The sequence below is a fragment of the Mirounga angustirostris genome, unplaced genomic scaffold (assembly GCF_029215605.1).
Source record: "Mirounga angustirostris isolate CCGP_5_RB_7025 unplaced genomic scaffold, mMirAng1.0.hap1 SCAF_3, whole genome shotgun sequence".
Lineage (NCBI taxonomy): Eukaryota > Metazoa > Chordata > Mammalia > Carnivora > Phocidae > Mirounga > Mirounga angustirostris.
The window spans coordinates 155,586,827-155,606,497 of NW_026991711.1; the positions used below are offsets into that span (position 1 = coordinate 155,586,827).

Here is a 19,671-nt window from a genome sequence, read left to right on the forward strand (position 1 = left end):
TCTGAATATTTTTGAAGAGACATGTAACAAAAAAATGACTTTTGCCAACGAGTAGACACCCAATTATTCTCTGAAGGAAACAGACATTTGATCACAATCAAATGCATACTTTAAAAGTGGAGCAGTTTGGGTATAAGATATTAATATAGATTCTTTTCTAGTTGACCTGCATGATGATTGGTCAGGTTTACTTCAGGGTTGACATAGTTAGCAGTTTTCCCTAGTACAACTAGGGAAAAGCACTGTTGAAAAAAAAATAGAATGAAATCATTGCCACTGTGTAAATTCCCTTAGTTTTGGTTTATAACTAATCATATTCTTGACAGCTGTCTTCCACCTATGAATTTATAAAAGTCACTCTGGAGTTTAATGCTTTTCTCCATTATACAAATGGTTTTGCCATCTATAAATTGGTATTAATAACCTTACCTAGTGTTTCACTGTGCAAGTTAAGTGAGATAATGCATAATCTCCAGCACATAAAAAGCACAGAATAAATGTTAGCTTTCACATAGCCAGCTTGCAACCTATTCTTGTAATCATAGTACAAAATACAAGAGAGTATCTTTCATTTTATGAAGGCATTGGTAGGCTAATTTTATTTTTAGGAAACATTTCATATCTACTTTTTTTTTTTTTTTTTTTTTTTTTTTAAAGATTTTATTTATTTATTTGACAGAGAGAGACACAGCGAGAGAGGGAACACAAGCAGGGGGAGTGGGAGAGGGAGAAGCAGGCTTCCCGCCGAGCGGGGAGCCCGATGCGGGGCTCGAACCCAGGACCCTGGGATCATGACCTGAGCCGAAGGCAGACGCTCAACGACTGAGCCACCCAGGCGCCCCTTCATATCTACTTTTATGCACGTTTGGTTTCATTGGAATATCTATGGAGAAACCATTTTAAAATCATTTATATATTCATGATTTGGATGTTAGGGTAAAGCATATGAAAGAGCTGGGTTAATTTAGCATCCCATTCCAATATATCTATTGAAAAGAAACAATCTTTAGTGTATAAAGTAGAGGCTTATGGATAGATGAATAAATCTAGTATTTGATGAGGAGAATAAATTTGAATCCCTTTCCTTGACATACCGTCTGCCACTCCTTTCTGAATGGAAGATAGCTTTCTCATTTATTGGGAAGCTAATTTAAAAATTTTCAGAAAGTCTGTATGTTCCTGAAGAAACTACCTCCTGAGCACCATGATGATGAAGGTAATCTCACCTCAGAAAACTCAAACCCTGGATTTTTCATTTCAAGCTGTTCACAGGTGCAGCAGAGATTACGAGCTGTTGATGCACAGAAAATGCTTCATCTTACCCAACTAATAATTTACTACCCACTGTGGGTTATGCAGTGTACATTAGAATATATATTTTGGCTACTCAGACTTACTTTTCTTTCAACTATAATTTTACCTGTGTTCCAAAGGGCTCAGCTTTCAATTAAGTGATGTCCTGTTAACGTCTTTATGTGCACTGTTTTTTGTTGTTGCTGTTGTTTTGTTTTTTGGTTTTTTTTTGTCTGCTTATTTGTTCATTTCCCCCCCCCTTTTAATAGACAGAGATAGTATTTATCATTTTGAGTCTCCAGAGATTTTTTTTTGTACGTATAGTATTTCATGCTTGGTAATAGACTTTCTTATCTTTATAGAGGTAAGTGAATTGCCGCAATCATGAAGTAATTAGTGACTCAGTTTGAACTAGTCACTATTTTCTAACTTATGTGATAAGCACACAGTTCTACTTTTGCTTATATTTTTCAAACTGCTCTCCCCTTCATCATCAATTCTACTGTCACATATCAGACTATAATCTTCTCCTATAAAGCCTTAATCAATTTCATCTCAAGAGGTCTTCCCTGCTCCATCTGTGCTATTTTATAGCTATTAAATATATTGGTATATAATCCCTTTCCTCCTTCTTATTCCCCAAATTATAATCTTAGATTAGGCAAAAGCTTTTATTAAATGAGACCAAAACCAGAAACAATATATGAAAATTGATATGTCTAGATACATATTTTTAAATACTCTAAACCTCTCTCATAACAAAAGCAAAAGATGAATGACATACGGGAAAAAACTAGATGCAGTGCATGCAGTATGTGCTGATATCCTTAATTTACAATGAAATCAAAGAAAGAAAGAAAGAAGAGGTGGTAGGAAAACATGAGAAAGATTTGTCAACTAGATATTAAAGTAATGGGGATGTGAATAACAATACCTGTGTTCTTTCCTTATCATGTAATCTTACCTGCTTGGGTTCAGTTAATGTTTATAAAACCCTATGATGTGTGTGCTGTTATTCCAGTTTACACAGGAACTGTGTAAAACCGAGGAAACCGAGACTCAGAAAGGCTAAGTGATTTGTCCAAAGTCATCATGTTCCAGTGAGTTCATGTGCCTGGGACTACATGATTGTTCAGGACAGGCCAGGGTTCTGAGATATCTGCAGGTTATGAGTGGTCAGAAAGCATGAGATATTGTAGAGATGTTGGTAATATATATATAATTTTAATGACACCAATTTTTGAAGTTCATTGTCCCAGAATGCTTCATTGAGAGAGGGTGCAATTGGATGGAGGAAAAACATCAACTTACAGAACCTTCCAGGTCTGTCTTTCCCTGGCCTCTTGTTTTCAAAGAGAAAGACATAAAACTTTGCCCCTCTTTATAAGCAGAAGCAACAGAAAGACTGGTGATAGGTAGGTAGGTAGGTAGATAGATAGAGAGACAGATTCTTAAAATATAAAACACATATCTGATGGGATAACTCTGCTGTCTGAGGTACTGCTGAATTGTTTTAGTGTATCTCTTCTAATACCAAAATGTCTCTTCAAACTTTGAGAATCTAATCCCTATTTTGTGGGAATTTCTAGCAGTCAGAAATTTAATGATATATTGAGGTCTGCAATTATTCAATCATTAGATATTGTGTGTTTTCTCAAAATGATTCGGTATAGTGTTACCAGATGACATTAATAAATAAATAAATGAACAAGTACATTAAAATTTGTCAAGAAGATTATTCAGCCATTAATATCTGCTCTGGTATTATACTCAGTCTTAATATTTTCTTAATTTTAGGTGATAAAAACTTGATTTATAATATTTTTTTTAAAGATTTTATTTATTTATTTGCTAGAGAGAGAGAGAGTACAAGCAGGGGGAGGGGCAGAGGCAGAGGGAGAAGCAGACTCCCTGCTGAGCAGGGAGCCTGATGTGGGACTCGATCCCAGGACCCTGGGATCATGACCCGAGCTGAAGGCAGCCGCTTAACCGACTGAGCCACCCAGGCGTCCCGATTTATAATATTTTTAAATATTATTTTGAAGTTGACTTCCATATAGGTTACTCATCCATATAACCAAATGATTTGACCTTATTTACTATGAAATTTCACTTCCTTTCATACAGACAAAAAAAGCAAAATTGTAACACCTACTTTGGCTTAGAACTTGGCAACAAATATCAGTTCCACCATCTAATTTCAGGGATTTCAGTGTCTACCACCTATATTCCGAATGCTCTCATAAAATTGGTTGGTAGTATATGAAAAGAAAACAAATAAGTGAGAAAAAAAAGTAAGACAGGAGCTCTGAAGACAAATGGAAACATTTATTTTAACAGTAATTATTTTGATTAACCAAAATAAACAATAAAAAATGTATTTGACCTTGCTGGATGGAGAGATGTAATTCTCTCAGTGACATCCCTTATTTAATAATTTATTTTGCCATTTTGCAAATAAACCTTCTTCATCTTAAAAGAACTTCTAAAAGAATGTAGAAGATCTTTTGTATGTATTTGATACTACTTTAACAAAAAACAATGTTGAAAAAGTTTGAAGACATATATCCTCTTTCAATATTACCTTATAAAATTGTTTCTAATCAATCCTAATTTTGCTTTATATAATAAAGCTTAAAAAACTTTTGAAACTCTTTCTAAAATTAACTATCTTTAGACAAGGTTTATAATTATGAATCTTCAAAATAAAATTCTCAAGTATTAACATATCATATCTACTAGAGACCTGTAATTTATTCTGAAATTCTAATAATCCAGAAGGCATAGAAAAATCACAATGGACTTATTTTATCTACATCAAATATTTTAAAATTTAAACACATAATGAAGTAGCAATCTCATTTTATCAAATAAGAAGTATATTCAATTTCATTACAGATGGACCAGCCACTTAGTATTACCACTGGGTCAGGCATGCCGAGGAAGTTTAATTTTCTCTTTGTGTTCTGGGGGACTCCTTCCCCACCTCCTTGCACATCTGGAGTATTATAATCTTGTAAATGCAAAATTACATTATATTCCCTCTTCTGTAACTTTTTCTCAATCAAAACAAATACAACAGAAAAGAGAGTTATAAATATTTCCCATGGCAACATCCTTCCAACAGCTTATCAGCTCACAATGGTGTCATACTGTCCAATAATCTCAACGTAAAATATCTTTACAAATGGGTCCTGTAGATTCTTTACACCATGAAAATCATTAGCAAGGATAATTAACTGAGATTGTGGTGATGAATAGAGCTGCATTTCTGATCAGTGTAATGAAGAACAGAAGCCACTAATTACAGATACAGAGCCTTGAAGCTACTGAGAAATGTAATTTAACATTGCTGCCCAGATTCCACACAGCCTAATATAAGTGCACAATTAAAACAATAAGGTCTTCCCACAGATAATGCTTTTGGGATCATTCCAGGTGTAAGAAAATGTGCCCATCTGCACAAAGTGGCTTGTGATCTAGTAAATATAATGCCTTAAAAATTAAAAATTAAATCTGCCTAAACATTTTGTTAAGTACACCCATCACAACTCTGACCTTCTATCAGATACTGTACACTGGTAATTTCTTTGAATTTTCAAAAGTTTTTAAAGACTTCAGTCTTTATATGCAATCCAGAAACAGTGTAAGTATAACAAAACTATGCATCCATAGAACCCTTAGAATGGTCTGTTCCTTAGATACAAGAAAGGCATTTGTTTTACTGCAGATAAAGTAGCAAGTTGTAGACCAGTGTTTCCCAAAATTACATGAGACTCTTGTTAAAATTCAGATTACTGGAAAGTACCCTAGGCAACCAGAATATATTCTCAAAGGAGAGGAGTGGCTGGGATAGTGATTCAGTGAGAGCTCTAGATGATTCTTACCAGCAGACAACTTTGCTGCAGTAGAAAGAAACTGAGTTTGGACTTTAATACTGGTTCACTGAAGGGGGTGCCTGGGTGGCTCAGTTGGTTAAGCCTCTGACTCTTGATTTCAGCTCAGGTCATGAGATCAAGCACCATGTCAGGCTCCATGCTCAGCACAGTCTGCTTTTTTTTTTTTTTTTATGTTATGCTAACCACCATACATTACATCATTAGTTTTTGATGTAGTGTTCCATGATTCATTGTTTGCATATAACACTCAGTGCTCCATGCAGTATGTGCCCTTCACCAGGCTAACCCATCCCCCCATCCCCCTCCCCTCTAGAACCCTCTGTTTCTCAGAGTCCATAGTTTCTTATGGTCCGTCTCCCCCTCCGACTTTCCCCCCTTCATTCTTCCCTTCCTGCTATCTTCTTCTTCTTCTTTTTTTTTTTTTAACATATAATGTATTATTTGTTTCAGAAGTACAGGTCTGTGATTCAACAGTCTTACACAATTCACAGCTCTCACCATAGCACATACCAGAGTCTGCTTGAAATTCTCCCTCTCCCTCTACTCCTCCCTCTCCTCCCAGACTTGGGTGCGCACGCTCTCTCTCTCTCTCAAATAAATAAAATCTTAAAAAAAATACCAGTTCACTGAATCCTAAATCTGTCATTTAATAATTGTGTACCCTACTGAGAGCTATTTCTTCTCTCTGAGTTTCAGATTTTTTACTTGTAAATATGGAAATATACCACTTCATTGGGTACATCTTACAAGTGTATATAAATTGCCTATTAATACGTGTATACATAGGGCACATGCAGCAAATATCAATTCTTTCCCACTTTCTTACCACCTTTAAAGTTTTTTTTTTCTTCAATAAATATATACAGTCTTACTGACGTAAGGAAATTATGAGAACAGCATCTGCTTCACAACGTAAAGCACCTCATAGTGTATATCTCAGATAATTAGTCTTACTATAAAGAAGAGGAGTAAATTCAAGAAGACAGCCTTCTATCACGTGCCTGGCCAATGCATCTGACAGTATGAAATGAACATATCTGCACAGACAGTGGCCTTCCTCTGTCGTAGTTTTAGAATCTGGTAGCTGGTTTATCCACTCTAAACCCAGAGAATTTTAGCATAAAGTAGGGGTTATCATCCATTATATGAAATAGCTTGTGATAAAATTCTACTAGTAGCAAAAAAAATCCAAAATATATCAAGTAATATATAAAAGTTAAAACTGTTCATCATTAAAGAGTTATCATACATAATGTCAAATATCCAAGTATTTAGAAATAACTTCTCATGATTATTTTCATGGAGCACAAGAACATGTTTTGGAGTCTACTACCATATTTTAGAATCAGACCAAAAAGATAATAATAGTGATAAAATGCTTATCACTAAGTTATGTTTTATGATTATCTTCTTGATTCTAATAAGATTATAATTGATATTATAGAGTCCTAAAAATCTGCAATAAGAAGTCATGATGGAAGGAAGTTTCCTCTTTAAAAGAAATTTGATCTTATTTCCAAAAAGTATAGTCTTCATCCTTCACCTGTAATCATGTATCTGTGTACTTAACAAATATTTCTTGATGACACATATATAAGCCAACTGGGGTAATATAAAGATTATTTAGATAGGAGAGGTCACAAGGATCTTCACTTCTACAAGTTAAACATTTTTACAAAAGGGTTCAAAGATTGACTAAGAAGGGTGTAACTACCCATGTGAATTCAGAGGACGGCTAGATTATATACACCTTGATGACCAGCCGGGGCACTATAACACTTTACAACTTATTTAATGGCATATGTCAATTCATAGCCAAATGAAGCCTAAAAATGCCAAGAGTATTTCATAGTCTTTGAATGATATTTATATAATTTCCTGAGGTACATACTCAATAATCAAATTAAGCTCTCCAAAAATGAAGTTAAGCAAAAAATTAATAAACAACATCGAGTTATTCTTTAGCTCTTTTTTACTTAATATTTCACAATTTTAACACCAAATTATGTTTGTTTTGACAATAAAAATTTCATCCATATGTGAAGCTGCTTTTCACAGTTCATCATATTGTTCACCTTTTATCCAACTGGTTAGTTTTCACTCTCACGCAAAAGATGTCTTCTTACCAGAGTATTATCTGCATTCACTTTTAATCCTATGCCTTGTAAAGAATGTATTAACTCAGTGAACAAAGATTTTTGAACACCTACTTTTTGCCAGGCTAGGCCTTTGTGATAAGTTAGTGAACAAAACAACTCATGGAGCTTACTTCTTAAAACAAGGCGATATGTAATAAACAAACAAACCCATATAACCTGAGATGGCAATAAATGTGATGGAAATGGAACAGAATAAAGGAGATCAAGAAGGTGGGGAAATACCACGTTAAGTACAATTATCAGGGTAGGCCTCCATGGAATAGTCCCATGTGAAGAAAAATGTCGAAGAGGTGAGAGAAAACAATCCAAGCAGAGACAAAGGCTGGTGCAAGGAACTTAAGGTAAGAGCATATAAAATCTATCTTTAAGGATGATTTTATTTAATATCAAAAATTAATAATAGAAATGAAACCTCTAAATCAGGACGCATGCAAAGTATGAATACAGAGGTTCTGAATGAAATTCAATTTATTAATTCAGGGCTTTAGGTCTCAAGTCAAAACATAAATGTCAATGTCTTTTTTTTTTTTTAATTAATCCTATTGGCCCTCTTCCACCCTGCAAAGGAATCCACAATTCTCAGATATAGAAAAGCTGTTTCTTCACAAGTATCATGAATCTTTTTTGAAGACGCAAGACAACAGAGAAAAATGACAGGGCAATCAAGGCATATCCTGAATGTTTGAAGTAACACAGGAACAGGACTGGAAAACAGAGTATCCCATTTCAGTTGGTTAATAGTCATGATATTCCTTATCCAGAGCCATTGATATCCCCCTCCAATCATTCCCTGTCATATAAATCCTTAAAAAAAATCAAATTGCAAATTTTATAATTATTCTGCCTTCCTCCTAGACCCAAGGGTTACTGCATGTCTATTTTTTTAATGAAAAAGTATTCTCCTCCAAAAAAATGAAAAATAAAAATAAAAAGATGAGAAATAATAATACAGTAGCCCTTCCTCATCCATGGTTTTGTTTTCTGCAGTTTCATTTACTCAAGGTCAACCGCGGTCAGAAGTAGATGATCCTCCTACTGACATATCATCAAAAGGCAACAGTAGGCTAACGCCTACTTCATTCACCTTGCTTTATCTCACCAAGTAGGCATTTTATCATCTCACGTCATCACAAGAAGGGAAGAATAGTACAGTAAGATATTTTGAGAGAAACAGGGATGACATTCACACAACTTTTATTAGAGTATATTGTTATAATTGCTTTATTTTATTATTAGTTATTGTTGGTAATCTTTTACTGTTCCTAATTTATAAAATTAGACTTCAGGCTTGTATGTATGTATGGGGAAAAAACATAGTATATATAGGATTTGGTACTATCTGCAGTTTATTCAGGCATCCCTTGGGCCGTGTTGGAATGTATCTCCCATGAATAAGAGGGGACCACTGTAAAAGGTTAAGGGTTGTAAATATTAACAGCAAACCTAGGTACCCAAGGTAAAATAACTGAATTGGACATAAAGCAAAGCTGTGAGCTTTTCTTTTAAGACAACTGTAAATAGAAAGTTTCAGGTTCTATCATTCTCACAATATAAAAATAAATAAGAGCATTTTCTGCTTTGAGCTTCAGTTCTTTTTTAAAAGTACCATTTTATATATGTCTATCTTACTATTCACCCATGGATGATTTCTATGTCTATTAAAACAGGGAACACTACAGAGGTCTGACAATATTTCACTGCTCTTCAAAGGCTACGAAAAGTATTTTTAAAAGTCCATATATGATAAAAAATTCAAATATGATAACTTAGCCCTGGCATATAGTAAATATTCAATAAATGTTAGCATCTTTCTCAATGCCTTAATTTCTTCACTCACTCTCATTTTATATGTACAACTAATCACACTACTGTTTGGAGATTTCTATGAGGCTTTTCCTTGTGCATTAAAAAATGTGTTGAAGTAACATTTGATAGAAATTTTCTATGTTAACATCAATGGCGTACTGTTTATGCCCCTAGACACAGGGATGCAACACCTCTCAGAGACTCACTTATTACCATTTCCAACTAGTTTATTTGTTGTAATTAAATTTTTGGCACTTAGCATTTTGAAACCTCAAGTTTAAACAATACAACAAGAAATTTAGAGGTACTTGTAGGAACACTGAAAAGCTTAGCTTGAGAAGAATATGAAACCAGTAAGATAAAGATACCCCTTAAGGAGGAAGGAGATAAAGAAGACATAAAACTAAAGAAGAGATTAGAGTCAAGGCTTCAATACGTACATTGAATCATTATGTGTATATCTGAAGCTAATATAATACTATTATATCAATTAAATCTCAATTTAAAATAATGGACAAAGAAATTAAAAGTAGTTCAATTATCACTACCAAGCCCTCCCCATTCACCGTCTTTAATAGGAAAAAAATGTTTAACTTGTTATTATTTCAGTCATTAATTGTAGAGAGGCATTTGAGTTTCAGTTATATATAAAAAGCCAAAACATCTTTTTGAACACCCTATCCCATCCAATAATTGTCTTATGTGTTTTATATTTAAAATGCCTACGATGTAAAAAGATAAAAATAGTTTAATAATAGAAGAAAAGAAATCATGAGAAAGGAAATAATAAATTTAAGATCAAGATTAGCAGACAGTAAGGCCTACACTGAAGTCTTGAGTAGGTGCAGAGATACCAAAACGCTGCCTCTAACCTTCCTGCTGGTGAAAGCAAGCGGGATAAAACTTAGAGATGCGGTATCTGTAAGATCAGGGAAGTGGGGAAGGAGCAGAGGCTGTGTTCAAAAGAGATATACCTTCTACTGATACTGAGGCCTGAGAAAAATGTCTCCTTTGGGATACTGTAAAGAGGAAGCTGTTCCATATATTGACTGATGTCCCCAATAAACTGACACAAAAGAAAAGCTAACAAGTTCCCTATGATTGTTTCTTTTAATGTCCATAACGTAAGTTGGTGGTAAAATGCCCCCAGTGCGATTCAGTAAAAGCAATTTTATCAAGGGCCAAAACATTGACATCCAAGTATATAGATCCCTGGTGGTCTCAAACCCAGATTTAGTCTATTGAGATCTAAGAGAAAATAACCTTTTTAGGTGTACAGAGAACATTCATCATGATAGGAAGAATGTCTTTATTTCACTCTTTCTAAAGTTACAGGATTAAAAATTCTTTAAAAAGGTAATTCCCCAATTAAGCTTCAATAGGCATAATGCCATACTTCTGTAAAGTATGTCAAACAGCATGATGGTTAATGATCAGTTCTCCAAAAAGGGAATCACCGTGGGAAATTTCTGTTTTGATTTTTTTCTTCCTGAGGCCTGAGCAGCAGTAGCAGCATTTTTATCTGTCTATATTCTCTATCAAGGTTCACTTTGAAGATTTCAAAGGCAATGTTTGGGAAGTGAAAATAGCTCTCATTTTTATTCCTTTTCAAAAGTTCAGGTCAGCATGTAAAAGTGGCAACCCTTTTAATCCCAGGGAAAAATACTTTTAGACAAACTATGCAGGTATTCTTTTTTTCTGGGAATAAATTAAAAGTAATGTGGAGGAATTTTATAGATAATGCATTGGCACAGTAGGGCACTAAAAACAGAACAGGTGGAAATCATCATAGTTCTCTACTAATATAGACTTTGTACATTTAAGACATGGCACATTTAATGGAAGCCTTGAGAGCAAAAATAAAATTAAATAATACACTCAAAGACAAAGAATCTGATTTTTTTCTTTTAATAACAGCTAGCTGACATATTGCCAGACACTATAATAGTGGATTTATTTAGGATACTGATATTTTACATGAAATATATTCTCATTATATGAACACACTTTAGTCCCAATCCTTTTCTTCCAGCATCAAGGGACTGCTGCTTTGAGGGGGGGAAAAAAAAGGAGAACATGAAGATCATACAGCACCTAGTAGATGTTTCCCTGGCAACAAAAATTTTCCATTCATCTTGCAGTTTCAGTGGTTTCATTCAACATCACCTCACTGAAAGCAGGGTGATGGAGAGGAGGAAAATTATTAAGTGTTACCCTTGAACTAGGGAGTAATGTACTTTAAAGGGCCCAGCAACCAGTTTTAGTTTACCTAATATATGCCCCTACTTATCTTTTATTACTGTTTCTTCTTAAAAAATCTTGAGAGAATTCCTTACAGTAAGTTGTTCATCTAAAATTGTCAGATTTGCTTTTTATTACTAACAGAACCACTTTTCAGATAATTCTTAGTAAATTAATATGTAAAGTTTTACAAGCTTATGTATCTTATACACATAACTAATTCCCCAGGATGGTATCAGTATTATATCATGTCACAACTGAAGACAACATTTAATCTAAACAAACTTTGTTTTATATATAAAAGCCATTACTATAAAAATAATCTTATTGGGTTTCCATAGATATTATCTTAAATAATTCTTATACTTTATTAATGGATTTTCCTGAATGCTTTCTAACTCTATATACATTTTAAGTTAATATATGACCAAAATTAGATTAATTTGTCTAAATCCTAAGAGAATCTCATAATTACATTCAAATTTTAGATTTTATAACTAGCCTGAATTTCAGATTCTGAAATCCCAAAATCTTTGAAAAACAAAATATTCCCTAACTTACTTTATGGCAAAATCTGACTTGAATTAACTATGATACTGTATATGTATTCTCCATTAATCACATTTAGGCTGAATATTCATATAATTTACTGCCAAAATATGTGTTCATCCAGATTCTTCAAAGTATATATTACATATGCAATTTATGATCGTTCTGAAATACAAAAAAATCTGACTTCTGTTCCCAAGGTTTAGTGGGCCTAGAAAGACACATCACTATGACAGATAATGGATAATTTGAATATAAAATAAATGGAGTAATTATTTTAATTTCCTGAATAAAATAGTAAGTTATGACTCCATATTGATATAAACAAATAGGCAAAGAGAAAGCTCTCCTTACAATAGAAAGCTAGAATATATATATTTATATGATATTTATTTATATATATTTATTTACTTATATATATTTATTTATATCTTATATGTAAATAATATAGTATATAATTATAAAAATATATAAATATGTATATATTTAAATAACATAATATAAATAATATATAACAAAGCATATATATTAAATATATATGTATAAATATATATATATAAAATTAGAAAATCATCAATGGTTGATAATACCTGTGGGTGAAAGTTTGATAAGCAATAAGATATTTACATAGTTTCAAAATATCTTTGTACTATTTTTTTAATAGATTACAGAATAAAATATAGTAACTTTAGACTGAAGAAACCTAGTAGATACCACCTTAACCACCAAACTTAGCCTCACCAATACTGAAGTAAAACCAGAATCACTTCTGTCTTGATCTCATTTACTGAGAACAACAAAAATCACTCCTAGAGCACTTCCGTTACAACTGTATAAAGTAAGTCTAATAATGAATAATTATAAGATATATACATTAATGCATATTATATGAAATAACATTTTTGCTTTTCAAAAAAAAGTCAAAATCAAGAAAGACAAAGAAAAGCTGAGAAACTAACTGTGCCAGCAAATGTCATTCTAGATAATATAATTTTGATAAGGATGACCTGCAATGAAATTTACTCCAATCAAAAATAATTAGTCCTCAGTATTATCAAGTGTGTGAAAATAGTGCTAAATTTTAATGCAAATAAAATGAACATTCAACTCTAAAAGCAATAAGGGGAATTATTTAATGAGAAAAGTTAAATTTCTTTTAACTTTAAATTATTTAATGAGAAAAGTCACTATTTTTTGGCCATTAACAGCTGGGAATGGTGGAAGGAAAAGAAGCAAATAAACAAATGTAATGGAAGAAAATAAGAAATAGTAAAAGAAAAGGAAATAAATTCATCTAGAAATGATCAGTCCTAGATATCCAGGAAACAACTGAGTTATCGTATTATGGTATAAAACATAGTAAGTCTTAAGTCAATAGAAAAAAAAGTTTGAAATAGTTATATTTAAGAAGATTTAAATGACTCATTAGGAATCAAAATGTTTGAAAGTGTTGAAAAATAAAGCAACTTTAAGTAAAAAAAAAAATGCACATATTATGAGAAACAGGCCCTTGGATTTAAAGAGCCAACATTTGGGTCTCAAACACATTTTTCTTTCTTTCTTGTTTTTATTAACTTTATTTTCCCCCATTTTTAAAAATTAAATTTAATTAACATATAGTATATTATTAGTTTCAGAGGTAGAATTTAGTGATTCATCAGTTGCATATAACACCCAGAGCTCATTATATCAAGTACCCTCCTTAATGCCCATCACCCAGTTACACCATCCTCTCCACCACCTCCCCTCCAGGAATCCTCAGTTTGTTTCCTATAGGTAAGAGTCCCTGATGGTTTCTCTCTCTGTTTTATCTTATTTTTCCTTCCTTATGTTCATCTGTTTTCTTAAATTTCACATATGAGTGAAATCATATGATATTTGTCTTTCTCTGACTGACTTATTTCACTTAGCATAATACCCTCTAGTTCTATCCATGTCATTGAAAATGGCAAGATTTCATTCTTTTTGATTGCTGAGTAATATTCCTCTGTGTGTGTGTGTGTGTGTGTGTACCACATTTTCTTTTTTGATAAGATACTTCTGTTGTGAAGGATTTTATAATGTGACTTTCATGTTAGCTTTTTTTTCTTTTTAAGAAAATTAAAGGGAGAGTCAGGAGGCTTTTCATTCTGCAATGAAATGGGGAAAAAAAAATGAGCCTTTAGCTGTTACTTCTTCCTCTGTATTTCTTGTTATTAAATGATATGACCATCCATCAAGCCAAAACTTGAGATTGACTCTGTCCCCCAGAATCTCATTAAATCAGTCACTTAGACATGATTAGTCCTCTTTTCATTTATTGCTACATACTTTCTATTATCTTCAACCTAACTAAGACATCCTTAGTTCAAAATTTTATAATTTATTTAGTAGATTAATTCCTTACTTTCTAAATTAATTTTCTGGACCCTAACCCTACTTGATTCTTATTAACATATTATCTAGAGGCATGACAGTCTTGTTTTCCCTTAAAAAAAAAAAAAAGTGTACTGATGCCTTTCTATTGAAGAAATCTCTTTAGTGGCTTTTCACTGCTTTTGGGATAAGGTTCAAACTGACTATCATGGCCTATAGTTTCGAAAAAAAATTCAATGTTTAAAAAAAGTAAAATTCAGATGCTTGAAATTTCAGTTACCCTGTAAGACTTATATTCATACAGGACCACTGAATAGAGATGATACATACTATATTACTACTGCTACTACAGTATAATAGTATTATTATTATAGTTATCCATCTTGATTTCAGCAGAGGTGACTTTTTTTTTTTTAAGTAACTGTATTCTAGATATTAAAAAGTCACTAGAAAAAAACAGTCACTAGATGGGAAGATGTGGTGCTGGTAATGTTCTATCTTTTGATCTGAGTGTTGGTTATAAAAGTAAGTTCATTTGAGAAAAGTCACCGAATATAAAATTGTGGTTGTTGCAATTTTTGGTATGTACATTATAACAGTAACTATTTTTAAATTTGAGGATTTAGAAAGAAGATACATAGTATAAAAAAGAGAAAGGAAAGAAGGAGAAATATGTAGTAATATGTGCTCATTTTAATAAATAATGCCATAGAAGATCAAAATTTTCCTTGTAAGATTATTAAGATGAATTATCTGAACAATAATTTTCATGAGGTTCCTTTATTAGCCCTCAAATTACATGTATTTCTAATCAAGAGCAAAAACATTCCAAAAATTCTATTCTACATCTGTATAGCTGACCTTATTTTTCTAATATACATATATTTTTTCAAACCATGCCCTTCAATATAGAAACAGATACTGAATTTGTCCATATTTATTTAGGTCTTTCCTCAGCCTTACTACTAACCCTGTGTCTTATTGTTAGCTCAGTGAGCTGGCACTAGCTTTACACCTCAGGATGTTTACTCTGACTAATTTAGCTACTGATCTTCTAATGTCTAGTGTTTGGCAATAAAGTCCCAGTTGGAATTTCTAACCAACAGCAGTTTGCATTTAGTTTCTGAATCTCTGTTTTACAATCTTCCCTTCTGATTTCATGAAGACAATTGCTCCTAGGGATACCTGAACCTGAAATGAACTGAAAATATTTTACAGCTTTTCAACTTGCCAGCAGTAGAAGAAAAATTCATACCAATCTCAGCACTCTGAACAGCTGTTGCTATAAGGTGATGTTGCTAAAAATCCCAAAATAGAACAAGGCAAATACCATCCCTGCGAGGGTTCTACTATGTTTTGGAGATCTCCAGCTGGAAACTTAATTGTAATTTAAACAGAGCAAACAGAAACAGCTTTCCTGCATCTATTCACCATACTTTTATTGAATCAGATAATATAATCAATAAGTCACAATACACTATAATGTGGTACTATGTAATATTCTAGGAGCAGAGAAATTTGATCTCTGCTGCCTATTATTTCCATCTTCCTGCACTGCATTCCTCTAGGATTTAGATAATATATTTCCTCATTCTAACCAAGTCTTTAAACACGTGCAATCTATTTCTTCTTTTTTGTGTTAGTGCTCATCAGCCAAAGACCATCAGGAAAACACCTGGGTTTATTCTTGTTCACAGCGAAAAGGCATGGAGAAATGTGCAGTGTCTTGGTAAGAAGGCGTATTAGAGTTCCCAAGAGAAACAGAACCAAAAGGACGAAAGAGACGGACAGAACGGTGGATTATAGAGACATGCCCAGAAATAATGTTTTACCAACTATCTGGGTATCCCTTAGCCCAAACAAGTTGACACATAAAATTAATTATCACAGAGGGTATTAAAAAAAGCCTATTATATAATTTAGGTTTTGGTTGAGTTACTCCGTGAAGAGGTTTAAGGAAACAGGACTTCGGCCTGGTTTGTCTACTATCAGGAGGTGGGGGCAATTCTATGATTATCTCAAAAAATCTTATCTATGGAATGGATACTAAAGTAAGGCTCAATGTTATAATTAATTGAGAAACAGTAGTTGCAGGTGCCTGGGTGGCTCAGTCGGTTAAGAGTCTGCCTTCCGCTCAGGTCATGATCCCGGGGTCCTGCGACTGAGTCCCACATCGGGCTCCCTGCTCTATGGGGAACTTGCTTCTCCCTCTGCCTCTGCCTCTCTGCCTCTCTCTCTCTCTCTCATGAATAAATAAGTAAAATCCTAAAAAAAAAGACAGCAGTTGCTCATATTAACTGGGTTACACTTGGAATGTTGGTATGTTGCTACTTGGACAATGCTTTGTCTATGCTCACACATGATTACAGAGTGGTCTCATTTTTGTCTTTATCCATCATGGTTACAGAGTGGTCTTATCTAATTTTAAGGTTCTGTGAAAAATTTTATGTTCAAAAGGAGACATAAAGACCTGTGAGTGCTAGGTAAGCTTCTAGCACCACCAAGGCCTGGTTGAAAGTACCAAGTCGGGTCCAATATGCCTAGGGTTTGCTGTTTCTCACTTGTTTCTATTAAAGAATGTTAACAGAATGTTACATAGTAAAGTATAAAGTGTAAAAAAAAAATCACACAAAATTTTGGGAATTTCTCATAGAGGTTTTTATTCATGGATTTATTTATGTTTGTACTTAGTTTTGGAAGTGAAGGCAAAATTTTTTCAATTTCTTTTTAATCATATTATCTAGAACATGCATGGTGGTTATACAGGGATACAATTTCTTTTAAGGCCTTCTACAATTATATTTTAGTTAAGAAATGTGTATTTCACTAGTGCAAATTTGAGAAACCTTATTTCTGGCCTGAGCTCTTCTTATGATAAATACATCTTTACCTGTTTTTATGTGGCCTGGCCAAGTAAAGCACCAGAGGCCCTTGGCAGAACCCTTATTCTCGTCAGGCTGTGCTCTGTCTGAATGAGGAGTGTCATACCTCAGCCACCCCTCCAAAGCAAGCTCATCTGGCAGCATATTTTCCACTACCACATCCTAATTCATGAACCAGGTATGCAATAATCTATATCCGGATCCTCTCAATGGCTCACTCAAAGCAATGGCTCCTCCATTCACATTGGTTTTACTTGGGTCGCGATCTTCTCAACTGTCAAGTGCTAGAGGGCAAAAGCTTCATTCACCTCTACCATACCCATCTCCTTAAGGTCCAGTCTTGTTTTATTTACTGCCTCATTGATAGTAGGGACAAGCCCAATATCTATGATCGAGGGATCACACCCAGACACAAAATAGCCCATTATTCTTGCCAGTGGTGTGACGTTACGTTTCTTTGCCAGCGACTTCGCTAGCTTTGAAAGTGCCAGATATTCCCAGTGCACTACCTGAAGGACGGTCCCTTCTTTTGTGAATACTGGAGGAAGTTTATTTAACTGCTCCAGGCTTTGTTCGGAGCCCAGCAGGCTCATCTACTTGCACTGCCTGTATTCCTTTCTCTGTCTTCACCTCAGTTGGTAACTTCTCATTATTAAAGTAACCAGCATCGAGCGAAATAAGTCAAACGGAGAAAGACATGTATCATATGACCTCACTGATATGAGGAATTCTTAATCGCAGGAAACAAACTGAGGGTCGCTGGAGTGGGAGGTGGGGTGGGAGGGAGGGGGTGACTGGGTGATAGACACTGGGGAGGGTATGTGCTCTGGTAAGCGCTGTGAATTGTGCAAGACTGTTGAGTCCCAGATCTGTACCTCTGAAACAAATAATGCAATATATGTTAAGAGAGAAAAAAAAAAAGAAGAAGGTAGCAGGAGGGGAAGAATGAAGGGGGGGAATTGGAGGGGTAGACGAACCATGAGAGACGATGGACTCTGAAAAACAAACTGAGGGTTCTAGAGGGGGCGGGGGGTGGGAGGATGGGTTAGCCTGGTGATGGGTATTGAGGAGGGTACATTCTGCATGGAGCACTGGGTGTTATGCACAAACAATGAATCATGGAACACTTCATCTAAAACTAATGATGTAATGTATGGGGATTAACATAACAATAAAAAATTAAAAAAAAAATAAAATAAAAATAAAAATAAAGTAACCAGCATCATTAGCAGCTTTCTGACTCTGCTGTGATTACAGGGCATATTTGTTATATTCTTTTCTGCTACTTTTATGTTCTGCAGCAAAATTCTCTGCAGTAATTCCCATGGGAAATTGGACATGTTGATCTGTTAATGTTGTTCACAAAGACACTTACAGCTTGAGAGCATCTCCAAACTTGGTTCTAAAATGCACGTTTCTGACACAGTAGAGAACCCGGCTCATATTTTTGGCTCCTCCATACAATACAGCTTCAGCATCTTAAATACAAACTTCCTGACACTGATTCACAATGGATAGGAAAGCAGAGGCACAGAGCCTATTAATGGTGAGAGCTGAGGTTTCTTCTGAGATACCCATACTCAAACCAACATGCCTTGCTGAGTATATGGTATCAGAAGAACCATTTGCTAGTTTATTATAAAGCATACAACTCAAGTGCAGACAAATGGAAGACACACATATAGCAAGGTATGGAGAGGTGGGGAGCTGGGGTTCTGTGCCCTTCCCGGCATACCACACTCTAGCAGCTTTCATCTGTTCACCAACTTCAAAGCTTGGATTCATTTATTTCTCATTTGTAACAGAAAGATTTATAAAAGAATGGAATTAATCTTTAATAGAAGAATTCTCCAAATTCTGGGGAGGATAGTATCCTTTGAGTCAATGGGCTTCAGTAAGGTTCAGCAATAAGGTTTATTATATGTGACTTTAGGATAGACAATGGATTTTTAGATATGACACCAAAAGTCGTAGGTAGTTTTAACATGCCTCCAAAATCTCGGCAAACATAAGTTCAGTCTCTCCTGTCCTGTTATTTTTTTGCACTTGGAATTTTCTTTATATACAGTTTCTGATTAAGAAAAATTCTGATTTAGAGGAATTAAAGACTCATGTTTAAAATATTGAGATAAAAATATAATTTTCAGTGCCATTACCATGTTATACTTAAAAAGAGCTGTTTTATGCCAAATTCATAATACTTCTATAATAGGAACCATCTTATCTTACTTGATTGAGATAATTATTTGGTCAGTTAATTGAAGTAGTTTAAAGCAGGAAGCATAAACAAATGTACTCATACCTTAAAAATTTTATTTCAAGTTAAAACATATGCAACCACCATATGATGGAAGGAAATTCTTTCCTGTAGTTTGCTGATTTGTGTTCCAACTTTACAGAAAAAGACCTCCTAAGACCTCATCTGCAATATCTAGCAGTGGTTTCATCGGGAGAAGGAAGAGGTCCAACAGGTGTGGAGCAGAAGAG

The 19,671-nt window shown here is 34.1% G+C and overlaps 1 pseudogene; it reads right to left on the minus strand.

Moving 5' to 3' along the window:
• Positions 1-17,314: 17,314 nt before the first annotated feature.
• LOC123838533 (3-ketoacyl-CoA thiolase, mitochondrial-like) lies at positions 17,315-18,969 on the minus strand (annotated as a pseudogene).
• Between the last annotated feature and the right edge of the window lie 702 nt (positions 18,970-19,671).